A 12,901-nucleotide genomic window follows, 5' to 3' on the forward strand; every position below is an offset into this window, starting at 1 on the left:
ACAGTTAAGAGTTTTACTCTAACAAGTACTAGTATTATGTGATTTCAACAAGCAAAGATGGTCTACTAGCACCACAAACAGGCACAGTAATAAGCTGTATGAAACAGTGCACGTAAAATTCTTTGGGATCCAAAAAGGTATCATGTTAAAATACAGTCAACACACAAAATAATCCAGATCCCCAGTTCACCATGACTTACACATATCTTTACTTCTTGTTGTCTTGTCTTATGGAATAACTGTACTTGCACAAATATAAGCTGCGTGCGAATATAGACCACACCTAAACGTTTGACACAAGACTGGAGTAAAAAGTATATCTCTAATATAGGCCGTACAACTAAATTTATCCCCAATTACTAAGTAATACTGCTGCTTGTGCATGATGCAGACGCTAAATTATTACTAAATAAAAATTGAGAAACTTCAAATTATCAGCTACGTATTAAACAATGGAACATGGGAATGCTGGACACAGATTTCACATAGTGGAAAAGAATTATCATCAGTAGGTGCAAGTTAAGAGTTGGTTGGTTTGTTTGTTTAAAGGAAAAGCCACAAGAACGAAGGGAAGGCAATGAACACTAAGAGGAACAAAAGAGGACAAGAAAACAACAGAGAGACGCTAGAAACAGGTTACAGTGGCTGGCCAACCACGAGAATATAAAGGGAAAGCCAGCCACTCAGCAAAACATTAAAACCTCCACCCTAAAAGCACTAGGGTGGAGGACACAGAGGGACAAAGGACATGCGCTAAAACCTAAATAGAAGTACAAAACCCACTCTCATGGATAAAACGTGAAACTAAAGCTGCTGTTGAGGCACTGTCGCCCAACATCGCAGAGCGGCTAAAAGTGGATAGTCCAGCAAGAGGTGGACGATGTCATTTGGGAGCCACAGCGACACTTAGGTAGGTCCTTGCGATGGAGTAGATAACCATGCATTAGCCATGTATGGCCAAAGCGGAGCCGGCAGAGGACAACTGATTCCCTGCGAGAGCCCTGCATGGAAGACTTCCACACATTCATAGCTTCCTTAATGACATGCAGTTTGTTGTGTGGGCTGATATGCCATTCCGCCTCCCAAAGCCAAGAAAACCCTGCGGTGTAAGACAGAACACAGGTCAGCTTTGGAGATGCCTATCTCCAGAAGCAGTTTCTGCATCGCCTGTTTGGCCAGCCTGTCGGCAAGTTCGTTGCCGGGGATTCCGACGTGTCCTGAGGTCCACACAAACACCATGGAATGGCGGGACTGTTCCAGGGCATAGATGGGCTCCTGAATGGAGAGTACCAGAAGGTGGAGAGGGTAGCACTTGTCGATAGCTTGTAGGCCACTCAATGAGTTCATACACAGGAGAAATGACTCGCCAGGGCATAATCGGATGTACTCAAGAGCATGAGATATGGCCGCCAACTCTGCAGTGAAAACACTGCAGCCAACTGGCAAGGACTGCTACTCAGTATGTCCTCCATGAACATATGCAAAGCCTACGTTACTGTCAGCCATTGAGCCATAGGTGTAAACCACTTCAGAGCCCCGGAACAAGTCAAGGATCAAGAGGAAGTGACAGAAGAGGGCGGTGGGGTTGCGGAGTCCTTGAGGCCGTGCAAAAGGTCCAGACGAAGCTGCGGCCGAGGCGTACACCATGGAGGCGTATGTGAATGGACCGCAAGTAGAGGTGGTAAAGGGAAAGACTCCAGTTTGGAGAGAAGGGACCGCATGCTAACCCCAATCTGGGTCACCGATGCAGGAGATGGACTGCCGTGGGCGGGAAAAGGAGAACTATGAATGTGTGCTGAGTAACTGGCGAGCAGTTGCTCGTGTCTGATCTGCAGTGGAGGGACACCAGCCTCCACCAGTATGCTGGTCACCGGACTCGCCCTAAAAGCTCCTGTCGCTAATCGAACCCCACAGTGGTGCACAGGGTTGAGTAAGTGCAATGCTGAAGGTGCTGCCATACCATAAACCACACTCCCGTAGTCAATTCAGGATTGGACAAGGGCTCTGTAGAGCTGCAGCAGCGTACAGTGATCTGCAACCCAATTGGTGTTGCTCAGGCAATGGAGGACATTGATGTGCTGCCAGCACTTCTGCTTAAGCTGATGAAGATGAGGGAGCCAAGTCAATCGAGCTTCGAAAACCAGTCCTAGGAATTGATATGTCTCCACTATAGTGAGTGGATTGTCATTAAGGTAAAGTGCGGGTTCCGAATGAACAGTACGACACCAAAAGAAGTGCATGACACACGACTTTGCGGCTGAAAACTGGAAGCCTTGGGCTAGAGCCCGTGACTGTGCTTTGCTGATGGCTCCTTGGAGGTGCCGTTCAGCAACAACAGTACTGGAGCAGCAGTACCAAATGCAGAAGTCGTATGCATACACAGGAGGTGAGACGGAGCGCCCGACGGCTGCTGCTAGACCATTTATGGTCACTAAAAATAGAGAGACACTCAATACAGAGTCTTGCAGGACTCCATTCTCCTGGATATGGATGGAACTATGGGAGTCACCAACTTGGACACGGAAAGTACGGAGCAACAGGAAGTTTTTGATAAAAATTGGGAGTGGTCCCCAGAGACCCCACTCGTACAATGTGGCAAGGACATGTCGTCAGATTGTGTCGTATGCTTTACGTAAGTAAAAAAAGCCTGGAAAAGGCTGTTTCGATGGCAGACTCTATGGACACAAGATTATCAGTGGTAGAGCGACCCTGGCGGAAGTGGCCCTGACATGGAGCCAGCAAGCCACGTGACTCCAGGATCCAGCCCAACCGCCGACATACCATACGTTCCAGCAGCTTACAAAGAACATTGGTGACGCTGATGGGCTGATAGCTATCCACATCACGCGGGTTTTTACCATGTCTGAGCACCAGAATGATGGTGCTCTCCCGCCACTGCGATGGATAGACGCCATTGCACCAGAGCCGGTTGAAGACAACGAGAAGATGTCGCTTGTAGGTAGATGAGAGATGTTTAATCATCTGGCTGTGGATGCGATCAGGCCCAGGAGCTGTGTTGGGACAATGTGCTAGGACACTGAGGAGCTCCCACTCTGAAAATGGGGTGTTACAGAATTCACTGCAGTGTGTAGTGAATTAGAGGATGTTCCCTTCCAGCTGCCGTTTGAGTGTGCGAAAGGCTGGGGGTAATTCTCCGACTCAGAGGGTCAAGCAGTGGCTTAAGGAAAGTGCTCAGCAATCGTGTTTGCATCGGTACATAACTTGCCATTTATGGTAACACCGGGGACAGCTGTTGGGGCCAGGTACCCGAGAAAACGTTGGATCTTTACCATTGGGTGCCACACGTCACCTTCCCAATTCTGGGCAGAGACATATCTCTCCCAACACTCCTCCTTCTGTCATTTGATAAGGTAGCGAACACAGGCATGGAGCCATTTAAAGGCTATGAGGAGCTCCAGGAAAGGGTGCCACGTATGTCGCAGTAGAGCTCGCCGACGCTCCTTAATTACTTTAGCGACTTCCAGCGACCACCACGGACCTGCCTTACGCCTCGGGCACCCTAAAGAGTGAGGCTTTGCATTTCCTGCCTCAGAAACAACAGTGCTAGTCACCTGCTCAACCATCATATCGATGTTACCGTGCGGGTGAAATTAAGCGATGACAGCAGAGGTGAATGTTCCCCAGTCCGCCTTGTTCTAAGCCCATCTGGGCAGGCACCCATGTACCTGACACTGTGCAGTGACAGGGAGGAGGGGAAGTGGTCACCACCACACAGGTCGTCATGTGCTCTCCAGTGGATAGATAGGAGAAGTCCTGGGCTGCGAACTGATACATCAATGGCTGATTAACTACCATGAACCACACTGAGATGTGTGGCAGCCCCAGTATTTAAGAGGCAGAGGTCGAATTCCGACAGTAAAGTTTCGACATCTCTGCCTTGGCCAGTAAGCATGGTACCACCCCACAAGGGGTTATGGGCATTAAAATCTCCCAAAAGTAGGAAAAGTTTAGGGAGTTGATCAATCAGTGCAGCTAATACATTCAGTGGTACTGCACCATCTGGAGGGAGATATACATTGCAGACAGTTATTTCCTGCGTTGTCCTTATTCTGACAGCCACAGCTTCAAGAGGGGTTTGAAGGGGCACATGCTCACTACAGACCGAGTTTAGGACATAAAAGCAAACTCCACCTGACACTCAATTACAGTTGCTACAGTTCCTGTAATATCCCTTATAGCCGTGAAGGGGAGGGGTCCGCATTGCTGGGAACCAGGTTTCCTGGAGGGCAATGCAGATAGCAGGTGTAAAGCTTAACAGTTGCCGTAGCTCAGCCAGGTGGTGGAAAGAACTGCCCCAATTCCACTGGAGGATGACATCATGAGTCTGGGAAGACATGGAACATTCAATGAGGCTGTTTACGCCTTAGAGTCACCTGCTGCCACCGATTTTTTGCCTGAGCAGTCTATATCCATTGCGTATGAGGGTCTGGCGAGATCTAGGTCCTCAGCGGACGCCAAAATCTCCACCCCATCCTCAGCCACAGAGCTTGTAGGTAGCGATGATGTGGGTGCCACCGCAATTTCCTTGGTCTTAGGGATTTTCTTTTTGGATTTCTCTCACTGCTCCTTGAGTTTCCCTGGCTGGGAGGACTTCACTGGCTCAGTCTCCGGGACTGATGATGAGCATTAAGCCCTATGACCAGCTGCTTTTGGGCTCTTCAGCCACTGGCAGGTGTCATGTTTCCCACTAGAAGAAACCTCGGAAAGGAGTGACCCAAGGGACGCCTTCCTAGCAAGAGAAGCCGAAGAAGACTTACGCTTTTCTGGCTTAGAAGTGGGGACAGACGCTCTAATGGTTGGGGGGGGGGGGGGGTTGCTCCTGAAGTAGGTGGTTCAGGAGCAACAAGCAACAGAGCAACAGGTAGGGAAATGCCCCTCACCATCAAGGGGGCAGGTGTAGTCTTCCGGCTCTGAGAGGTGGCCTGTGTTGGCGGAGCTGATGGTGCCAGAACTGTTGTAACAGCGCCGTAAGATGATGTCATACGCACAGGATGCAGGCGTTCAAATTTTCTCTTAGCCTCAGTGTAAATCAGTTGGTCCAGGGTCTTGTACTCCACGATTTTCCTTTCTTTCTGGAGAATCCTGCAGTCAGACGAGCAAGGCAAATGGTGCTCCCTGCTGCTCAGATAGATGGGAGGTGGGGCACATGGAGTACTGGGATGTGATGCGCGTCTGCAATCTCGGCATGTGATGCTGGAAGTACAGCGGGAAGACATATGGCCGAACTTCCAGCACTTAAAGCACCGCATCAGGGGAGGGATATAGGGCTTTACATCACATAGGTAGACCATCACCTTGACCTTCTCGGGAAATGTATCACACTCAAAGGCAAAGATGATGGCACAGGTGGCAACCTGATTATCCCTCGGACCCTGGTGGACACACTGGACAAAATGTACTCTTCGACACACTAAATTGGCGTGCAGATAATTGTCGGACTGCAGAAGAAGGTTTCTGTGAAATACGATACCCTGGACCATATTTAAGGTCTTATGGGGCGTGATGGTTACAGAAACATCCCCCAGCTTGTCACAAGCGAATAACTCCCATGACTGGGCAGAGGACGCTGTTTTGATCAAGACTGACCCAGATCTCATTTTGGACAAGTCCTCCACCTCCCCGAACTTGTCCTCTAAATGGTCAACAAAAAACTGAGGCTTCATCATGAAATGAGTCCCCATCAGCTCTCGAACATACAAGGTACCGGGGCGAGTCCATCCGCTGCCATCCTTAGCCTAATGTTCCTCCCATGGTGTGGCCAGGGAGGGGAAGGATTTGGGATCATACTTCTGTGTGTTGAATTGAGCTCGTGATCGCTTAGAGACTGCTGGTGTTTCACTACCAGCAAGATATGATGGACTACGCTGCATCACGTGTTATCCACCCTGATGCCACCCACTCCGACCAGACGCCCTCCCCACGGGTGCCACCCAGCCGCAGCAGCAAAACGGCGCAGGCATCAGCAGAGCGATCCCTGTGTGGTCAGGGGGCTACAACCAACAGGGTACATGGTGGCCCCACCACAATGGACTGGCTACAGTGCTGGATATCAGGTGCAAAGAAGTCCATGGTTATCATCAATGCAGAAATCGACACTGCATAGTGCATGGTGAAAAATGCACCCAGGAAGGTGTCCTCGCCCAAGAGATGGAGAATGGGCAGGATTGCAATGTGACGACAAGAAAGTGGGCTAAGATCTCAATGCATGATGGACATGATGCACCTCACAAGCTGTCCTTGCCCAACTGGCTCGCTCTTCGGGAAAATTTTGAAGAATGGAGGCTAAACCCTACAGGGGACCATCATGTAAAGGCTGAAACGTGTTAAACTCCTTTTAGTTGCCTCGTACAACAGGCAGGAATACCTCGGGCCTATTCTAACCCCGGACCTGTAGGTGGCAAGTTAAGAGTAACTCTTAAATAGTTCAAAAACTTTGTTCATTTCGAGGGTAAAGTGCAAATATCCAGACGGGGAAGAAGACTTGTCTGACTTTTTAGTTCTAAATAGGAAATGTGGATGTGCCACTACAACTGAAATGATTCACATGGAGGCCACAAAACAGCACGTAAAATAAACATTTCACCAAAGGAATTTAAAGTTTTGTACAGATAGTTTCAGTGATTTATGGAACGAAATGGTGTGTGTGTGTGTGTGTGTGTGTGTGTGTGTGTGTGTGTGTGTGTGTGTGTGTGTTTGTTTTTTTTGTGTAACCACAAACGAGCCCCTGACGGACTGCCAGGCGCACAAGACCGAAGATGGAACACCCAGAAGTGGGACTGGTGGGCGCGGACCACAGAGGGAACATCCAGAGCTGCAGCGGACGAAAAACGGAGTGGCAACACTCCAACAGGTCGTGGTGAGCGGGCGCGGACCGCAGGGGGAATGCTTGGTACCCCAGACCATAGATGAAACCCCCAGGATCGGGTTTGGTGGGCGCGGACCGCAGAGGGAACACCTAGAACCGCAGCGGCCGGAAAACGGAGCAGCAACGCTCCAGCAGGTCGCAGGGAATGGGCGCGGACCACAGAGGAAGCGCCTGCAACCGTTGGTGGAGGGGGAAGGCCATAGGCATAAATACTGGACCAGGTCCACTTGAGGAGCAGTCTCAGGTCACACCTGATGAAGGCCACGAGCTACGTGACCGAAATATCGTGCAAGTACGATGCTGATAACCGGCAGAACACCCGACAACCCAAGATGTCATTAGATCGCCGGGAAAGCCTGAAGAGTTACATCAACCAAGAAGTATTTAAGAAGAAATTAAAAGAATTTCTGAATGACAACTCGTTCTATTCCATAGAGAAATTTTTAGATATAAATTAAGAAAAAAATAAAAACCAAACAAAAAAATTATATAAAAAAGGTTGTTATATTAACTTAATTATGTTGTTAAATTAACTTAATTATGTCATGTATTGGAAAATTTGACTCTTTCCACATCATTACGAAATATCGTATTCATGATCCATGGAACTAATATTAATCTAATCTAATACATAAAGAAGACGAGGGGAGCTCAAGTCACTGTCGGTGGTCTTCATCAATGTGGATGGGACGACATCCATAAAAACTGGGTCTGATTTAGGAGGAGGTGGAGCGGTGAAGCACTCTGGGTTGCCGGGGAAGCCTCGTCCTTTGACTTGCACTACTACTACTACTTCTCCCTTGGAGGGACAGAGGAGGCATTATCAGCAAGGGAATAGGTGGCAGTGATGTCAGGATCAGACAGAGTGAGTGGCTTTGGGGTCCTACAAGTGCAGGTCTCTCCTCTGGCCCGACTGAGGGTGCAAGCTTCCTGTCCTGAGAACACCTGGGAGGAATGTTCTGAGATGGAGCCCCATCCTTACAAGGAGCCAGAAGAGAGGACGTTTTCCCTGGCTGAGGGAGGAAGGAGGAGGAGGAGGAGGAGGAGGAACGGTTCCAGGAGGGGAAGAGACAGGAGCCATCGAGAGTGAGGAAATGGAAAGGTATGGTGGTAAGGGGGAGGGGTGAGGAGGGAAAGGCATAACTGAGGCATAGGTAGAGCAGAGATTTACAGGGTGAAGTCCGAAGAAATTTCTTCGGGGCTTCAAAGTAGCTGAGATGGTCAAGGGTCTTTATTTCCTAAATTCTTTCTTGCTTCATGTACAATGAACACTCCGGTGAATGGGGAGAATGGAGACCAGAGCAGTTTACACAGGTAAGCAGTGGGGTTCAAGGGCTCCCCACAGCAAGAGGGCACCCACAGATGGGAGTGGCATCGCATCACGAAGACATGTGGCCAGAATTGTGGCAATGTAAGCAATGCATGGGAGGTGTAACATATGGTTTCACATCACATCTGCACACCATTACCTTGACCTACTCAGGCAGGGTATCCCATGCAAATGCCATGGTGAAAGCGACAGTGTTTACGTGATGGTCCTTAGGGCCTTTCTGGATATGTCGGACGAAATGAACGTCATGTAGCTCCAGATTAGCCACAAGTTCATTGAACTTGAGGAAAATGCCTGTATTGAAAATTATATCCTGTGTCATACTGCGTGACTTGTGAGTTGCAATAGCATTGGGATTGTCTCCTAAACGGTCGGATGCACAGAGGGAGGCTGGCTGACTGGCAGAAGTTGTCTTTATAAGGAGAGAGCCAGGGTTCATCTTGCTTAATGACTCAGCTTCACGGAACTTTTCTTCAGTATGCTCCACAAAGAAAAGGGGTTTCGTTGCGACAAAAGTGTCCCTGTCAGTCCTGGTACAGATTAGGAACTGTGGAAAGGGTCTCGCCCCAAGCCAGCATATCTAGCCCTCATCCCAGGTTGTATCCAAGGAGTATAAGGCCGGAAAGGCGGAAACAGGAACTGAGACTGAGACAGAACTACATTAAGGAAGAGTCATGGCCGCAGTATAGTGGCCAGATAGTTTAACACATTTCATGTGCCAGGATGGGTACTTAACAGCCCCACCACATGGACTGACTACCAAGTTGGTGACCTAGCAAGGTGGCAAAAGGGCTTTGGAGGGGAAGGGGGAAGAGGAAGAGCAGAGGGATCCACACCAAGGACACTATGGAGGGAGTTCTTGCCCCATCTGGCTCACACTACAGATTTCAAATTTAGAGATGGAGGTCAAACACCCGAGGGGGACCAATAAAGAAAAGCCAAAAAGGAGGAGGGAAAGCAACCAACCAAAGTCGCAAGAGAAAGCAAAGTCATGGGGATAGCCAGGGTGACACAAAGATGAACACAAAGAGAAGGCATGGAAGGGGCAAAGGGAAAGCAGCCCAGAAAACAAAGACTGCAATAGCTCAGAGACCCATGCGCGCCACTCACATAACCACGAAAGGGCTGTTAGCCCATTGGGGGACAAATTTTGAGATTTGAAGTGTAAGCAAAGACATAAGTTACGATTAAAAAAAAATTTAAAAAATATGGAAGGACTTCTGTATTTCTAAACATGTGAGCAAAAACCTTAAGCACTAACAATGACATCTTTTGAAATGAACTGTTTTTAGATGGAGAGAGCAAGTCAAATGTTGTGTGTGTCATGAAGACCACATACGATTTTTACTTCAATGAAAACTAAACACATTTGGTGACAAAAATATGTATTCCATTGGAATAGCAAGACAGATTTAAAATATCTTCATCAATTTCAGAAATAACCTCTTGAAAGAAGTGTATAAGGCAGGGAAGAACTGCATAAACCAACACTATAAGTGACTCCCCGATGTTATTCAATCTGTATATTGAGCAAGCGGTAAAGGAAACAAAAGAAAAATTTGGAGTAGGTATTAAAATCCATGGAGAAAAAATAAAAACTTTGAGGTTCGCCGATGACATTGTAATTCTGTCAGAGACAGCAAAGGACCTGGAAGAGCAGCTGAATGGAATGGACAGTGTCTTGAAAGGAGGATATAAGATGAACATCAACAAAAGCAAAACGAGGATAATGGAATGTAGTCTAATTAAATCGGGTGATTCTGAGGGTATTAGATTAGGAAATGAGATGCTTAAAGTACCGTAGTAAAGGAGTTCTGCTACTTGGGGAGCAAAATAACTAATGATGGTCGAAGTAGAGAGGATATAAAATGTAGACTGGCGATGGCAAGCAAAGCATTTCTGAAGTAGAGAAATTTGTTAACATCGAGTATAGATTTAAGTGTCAGGAAGTCGTTTCTGAAAATATTTGTATGGAGTGTAGCGATGTAAGGAAGTGAAACATGGACAATAAATACTTTAGACAAAAAGAGAATAGAATCTTTCGAAATGTGGTGCTACAGAAGGATGCTGAAGATTGGATGAGTAGATCACATAACTAATGAGGAGGTACTGAACAGAATTGGGGAGAAGAGAAATTTGTGTCATAACTTGACTAGAAGAAATGATCGATTGGTACGACATTCTGAGGCATCAAGGGATCACCAATTTAGTATTTGAGGGCAGCGTGGAGGGTAAAAATTGTAGAGGGAGACCAAGAGATGAATACACTAAACAGATTCAGAAGGATGTAGGTTGCAGTAGGTACTGGGAGATGAAGAAGCTTGCACAGGATGGAGTATCATGGAGAGCTGCATCAAACTCGTCTCTGGACTGAAGACCACAACTAGTGACTCCAATAAAATGTTTATTCTACTATGTTATTGTCAGTTATTGCTCACTGTGTTGTGTCTATTATTTTACAGGTATTGTGTGGTTTTTCCTTCAAGAAATATTTGAGTATGTAGTGTATAAACTGCCAGTACTGCCACTATTTTCTTTCTCTTATCAACCATACTTTCAAATGTATAAACTACTTTCAAAGTGCCAAAATGTACTACAATAAATAAAATGTGTATAAAATGCTGCACTGTACAATGTACTTGCGGTGAGACAGTTGCAATTCCTGAAATCCATTGCCCGCGACCTCTGGCCTACGAAGGAGCACCACAGTCCTGAATCCATGGATAAACCACGAAAATCTGCCGGATTACACCTCACACAGACAGACCTGGCCTGCAGGTGAATCAGTGGGACTAGATCCGACAGGCAGGGCCTGCACATTAGTGGGAAATAATCGGCTTCAGATTGGCAGGCCTGGTTCATTACATATACCACAGAAATGGCCTGCAGTTTTGGCCCGTCATGGAAGTACACTGGTGTGGCCAGCTATTTACTTGTCACAGACACCACGTTAACGAAATGAGAATGCATTGATCAATCCACGCAACAGATAACTTGCGTGAATACTTTGAAAATCAATACTAATGAGGATAGGTAACAACTCATCGTGAAGATGATCACTGAGTCGCAGACAAGCATGTAGAAAAGACAATCACACACTCAAAAAATTTTTGGCCAAAGCCTTTGTCAGAACACGAGCACACACACACATTCATTCACACAACCATTTAGACACAACTCATGCACACATGACCACTGTCTCTGGCCACTGCATCAACAGTCTCCAGCAACGACATGACGTCCCAGTAAACAAACCATTTCATCTACTCAGGCCAAAACTAGATTTTTCGTTGTGTTTATTCAAATTTCTCTGATATTTCCCTAACACGTATGAAATTCCCTGATTTCCAGAACTTGTGGCAACCCTGGGTTTAAAAAAGTAACTGTAGTAACCTGCAATAGTATTAATTTCATAGCACAAGGTAAGTGTGTACCTGTCATTTTGAAATGGATGATTCATGATCTGAGGGGATGAAATCTCTGCCAAAATCTACGAAAAAAGTGTAACCTACATTAGCAATAATAGGGTATCTCCTGGGTAATGCACCTAAAGTCAATGCAGTAGTTATTAAGCAGAATCTAGCAGTAAGAATATTGTGTAAAGTAAACAGTTCATCTTATAGAGGCCTCTTTAATGATATTTTAATTCTTACACCTACTTCTCAGTACTTTATTCCTTCATGGTTTTAGTTACTGATAGTAAAAATTAGTTTCGAGTACACAAAAAAATGACAAAAATAGTTTTCATGGACACATTGCCTGCTGGTGTGGAGTTCTAGGTGGCGTAGCATACCCTGCTGTAAAAACATTGAACAAGCTACTACCAAACGAAGCATGAAACTAGGACTCCCTACCAATTAAAAAGAAAATTAACACTTAGTATGTAGGTGACATAATATTACGGCCCATGCAGGAAATGGAAATGGGTGGCAGACACAATACTGTCGCCCCGTTTATGATTATTTTCCGCGGTGTTAAACAGTCTTTACAGCTCCTGGAATCTTATGAGTACTGCAGGCTTTGTAATTTCTGCTATGACCTCTAGATGTCTGTAGTGATATCAGTGGAAAAATTTGTCATTTCTGAAACCTTTATTATTGTGTCTTGCTTCAGTGGTGTCAGGTGACATTTGGGTTCTCTCCATTTAGTGCCTTTGTGTTCAAAATGTGCAGTGAGGAGATGAGGAGAAACCTTTGGAGAAAATGATTTACAAACACCTTGAGTCTACGTATGATTAAAACCTTGTGTGTGATGACAATTCAGATTAGATGTCGCTGAGAATTTTAGACTCTTGTTTTAAGATGAGTTGCTGCATACATTTGTAACATTACTTTCAGAGACTATTGTTATGAACCGTTCAGCTGCAGGTACACCATGAAATGAATCTGAACACATGAGTCTAGTGAATGTAATGTTGGAGAGTGTATTTCTCCATTTTTCAATTTTTATCACACTATAATCTACTATGAATGTTAAATTTTGCTTTGTTCTTGTGTTTTGTGTGTTTATTTATAAATAAACTGGCTGCAAAAGAAATTAAAATAGAATGATCATATGTCTGCTGATACATTTGAATGATTCCTTTTCAATTTTTTTCTCTTCCTATAATGATTACTACTGAATTGAACTTTCATATGTGTATTCAGATTCACTACTAGCAATAGCAGATTATGCCTTATTTAAAA

General features: G+C 45.9%; 1 protein-coding gene across 2 annotated transcripts in view; it reads right to left on the minus strand.

Moving 5' to 3' along the window:
• Positions 1–12,901, minus strand: part of LOC126092618 (stromal membrane-associated protein 1) — a 179,252-nt gene that overhangs the window by 19,930 nt on the left and 146,421 nt on the right. The window lies entirely within an intron of this gene.

The sequence above is a fragment of the Schistocerca cancellata genome, chromosome 7, assembly GCF_023864275.1.
Source record: "Schistocerca cancellata isolate TAMUIC-IGC-003103 chromosome 7, iqSchCanc2.1, whole genome shotgun sequence".
Classification (NCBI taxonomy): Eukaryota; Metazoa; Arthropoda; class Insecta; order Orthoptera; family Acrididae; genus Schistocerca; species Schistocerca cancellata.